Source organism: Plecotus auritus, assembly GCF_963455305.1.
Source record: "Plecotus auritus genome assembly, chromosome: 4".
NCBI classification, from domain to species: Eukaryota; Metazoa; Chordata; class Mammalia; order Chiroptera; family Vespertilionidae; genus Plecotus; species Plecotus auritus.
The window spans coordinates 176,270,819-176,274,401 of record NC_137775.1 but is presented as its reverse complement, the minus strand read 5'-3'; the positions used below and the strand labels follow the sequence as shown (position 1 = coordinate 176,274,401).

The 3,583-nt window shown below is 39.6% G+C and overlaps 1 pseudogene across 1 annotated transcript; it reads right to left on the bottom strand.

Moving 5' to 3' along the window:
• Positions 1-1,684: 1,684 nt before the first annotated feature.
• LOC308247639 (non-selective voltage-gated ion channel VDAC2-like) lies at positions 1,685-2,736 on the bottom strand (annotated as a pseudogene). Its single transcript has one exon. The product of its transcript is annotated as a non-selective voltage-gated ion channel VDAC2-like (transcript).
• Positions 2,737-3,583: the final 847 nt, after the last annotated feature.

The window sequence follows — 3,583 nt, the reverse complement described above, 5'->3', positions numbered from 1 at the left end:
TAATGGAAAATTACTATCAGAAAAAAATCTTGGCATGTCTCAACACGGTGAGACGTCTATTACTGCAGCCTGGAGTTTAGATGCAAGCTAAGAGTTAAAGAAAAAAAAAGATTTCATTCAATGATTAGTAGACAACAAACAGCAAATAATAATTCCTTACTATTGAGTAATTTGAAAAGAAGTCTATTTCCAAAGATATGGGACATGATCAGTAGACATTTCGTTCACACTACTGAAGTTTTTTGTTAGCAGCGTCCAAATCTCACTTGGCAAACATCAAATATATTCTTAGCTGAATGCAAATGTGCAAAATCCAAAAGGAGGCTTTTCCAGGCACAACCTATGGAATGACAAGGCAACTGTGAAACTTCAAAATGGTTAAAATCACATTCCTTTGCTTTTGATAGGTAGTAATAGATTTACTAAATAAATCACAATAAAAATTAATTTGCCAAGAATCTCTCTCTTTCTCCCTCCTTCCTCCCCCCACCTCACCACCCCTGTCTCTCTCCTGCTCTCTCTCATTCTCATTCTCACTCACTTTTTTATTCCAGACACTTCCATTTAGAGGCCTAGAGAAATAAATATTTCAGAGAGGAATTCCATGCTTTCTTTGGAGGGAAAATTCCCCAAGAGTTCAATAACGCTCTATAGAAACAGTTAGTGGCGGGAGGCCTTTCCTACTAAATTTAAAACAATATTATCAGGCATGCCAATTAAAATCCTTGTGGGATTGGGTGTGGTGCTAGAAGCAGCTTCAGGTCACTATAGAATACAGAGAAAATGTTCAAAGAAAGCCTCTAAATGAAATCAGCTCTTTTTTCCTCCCATTTTAATAGGAAGGATGGCTCATTCTTATATCTACTCTATTGTTGATATAACCTTCAAGTTTTGGCAACACGGCTCAGAAAACTGACCACATCCCCACCTTTTATTCCATGGAAGATGAGGAAATGCTGATCTGGGTAAGTTTCTGAGGAGACAGAGAGAAGGTTCGTGAACCTTAGCATTATTATAGTTCTCAAAGCAGAATTGTTCCAAGAACAAGTTTGGATAGAGGGAGAGCACAACGATTTTCCATTTTAGAGCTCTATTTTCTAAGTTTCTGTACAACTGACCACCCAGAATAATAAATTATTGTTATAGTATAAATGGGCAGCATTAAAATATTTATGAATCTGTATAAGTTAATAACAGGTCTAGTAAAATAATTTGCTATATAAAGAAAAAGAGAAAAAAACTATTGTATTTCCATAATTATAAGCCATACTTATTTTTACATTTCTACCAGCAGTATGTAATTTTTTATAATTGATGTGTACCTTTGAGGTGAGACTTTTTTTTAATGTATAGTTATTTTATGCATAATTTTGTCATGTTTTAGGATACCAAAAGTTATTCTAATAGTTGAATTTAACAAGAAAAATTTAACCTCATCTTAAATCTGCTGATCCATTTCATTTAATGGCAATATTCAATGTTAAAAGGAACATAAAAACAACTTGCTGACAATTGTACAGTTTTCATAAAGGTCTATTTCATTATTGGTGGGTAGCACATTTAACAGTTAAATACATTAAATAATGTATAGGTGACTGCAGGACTGCCACATTGGTAACTAGATAACCAATTCAACTAGAAACCAGCTAACAAGTAACTGTCTACATACATAAAACACAGCTCTTGTTTAGCTCATCCTGTTTTGATCACCTTCTTGGAGGGAAAAAAGCCTGCTGGTCACACTGGAAATATATTAAGGCCAAATCTTCTGATATCCATTCCCAGAGGTTGCTTTCAGCTGGATTAAGCCTCCAACTCCAGGGCAAGCCCCAGTTTGTGGCCACCAGCATTAATGCTCTTCCCATCTACCAGAGCAGACAGTGTAAGCTTCACACCAGGCCTCAGAGTCTGAGTGTAGCCCACTCCAATTAAACTAGAGTTGTTGACTTTTGCAGAAATGGAAGCAGTGGGATCCAGCTGATATTTAGCTGCAATACCAAAGCGAGTGCAGTTGGTACCCGAAGTCCAAGCAAGGTTTACTGAAGTGTCAAGATCTTCACATACTTCCTGATAAATTGAGCCTCCAAATTCTGTCCCATCATTGACATTAGTGTGTAGCTGGAAGTCCCCAGTCCTATAGCCCACTGCAAAGTTATTCCTTGTAAGCTTTGATTTGGCACTGTCAAAGGTCATCTGGTATCCAGCAAGCCAGCCTTCGTAACCAAAGACAGCTGAACCATGGATTGCAGGTCCAGCAAAATCAAAGTCAACATCACATCCCAGGTTTATACATTCCCTCTTGTAAGGAGACTTGATTTTACCACTTTTCTTTCCTGTGTTTGGTGAAAAGGTGGTATCAAATGTCAGTTTCAAACCTTGACAAATCTGGTCTTCAACTGTGATTTCTGTTCCCAGGGTGTTATCAGTGTTCCATTTCTCTGTGAAAGTCAGACCATACTCACACCATTTATATTTGGTCTCCAAGGTCCCAGTAACTTTACCAGTGTCTGTATTAGATGAACCAGATGTTGAGACTTCCACGCCACTGCATGACTGTTTTCACGTCCAGTTTCACCAACCCAAAACCAAATCCTTTGTTGAAAATATCTCTGGCAGCTTTGCCAAGGTCAGCATATGATGGAGGAATACACATTGGCCTCGCACAGCTCTGTCTGTAGGTCGCCATGGCGAGGCCGGGGGAAGAGGTGGTCTAGTGATCTCCTGGGGGGGCCGTCCCGCCGCTCCACTGCTTGGCTCGCTGGCGTAGGGCTGCGGCTGCCATGGTGGAGGGCGAAGTGAAGGAGACCAAGGTGAGACTTTTAAGAAAGGTATCAGTACAATGAGATACCACCTGACACTTGTCAGAATGGCTATCATCAACAAATCAACAAACGACAAGTGCTGGCGAGGATGTGGAGAAAAAGGAACCCTCATGCACTGCTGGTGGGAATGCAGACTGGTGCAGCCACTGTGGAGAACAGTATGGAGTTTCCTCAAAAAACTAAAAATGGAACTCCCATTTGACCCAGTGATTCCACTTCTAGGAATATATCCCAAGAAACTAGACACACCAATCAGAAAGGATATATGCACCCCTATGTTCATAGCAGCACAATTCATCATAGCTAAGATTTGGAAACAGCCTAAATGCCCATCAGCAAATGAGTGGATTAAAAGACTGTGGTACATCTACACAATGGAATACTACACTGTGGTAAAAAAGGAGTTCTTACCATTTGCAACAGCATGGATGGAACTGGAGAGCATTATGCTAAGTGAAATAAGCCAGTCAGAGAAAGATAAATATCACATGATGTCACTCATTTATGGAATATAACGAACAACATAAACTGATGAATAAAAACAGATCCAGAGATAGAGAAACATCCATCAGACCATTAAACCTCAGAGAGAAGGTAGGGGAGGGTGGGGGTAAGGGGGAGAGATCAACCAAAGGATTTATATGCATGCATATAAGCCTAACCAATGGACACAGACACCAGGGGGGTGAGGGCATGAGTGTGGGGTAATGGGGGAATAAGGACATATGTAACACCTTAATAAAGAAATTTTTTAAAAAAGA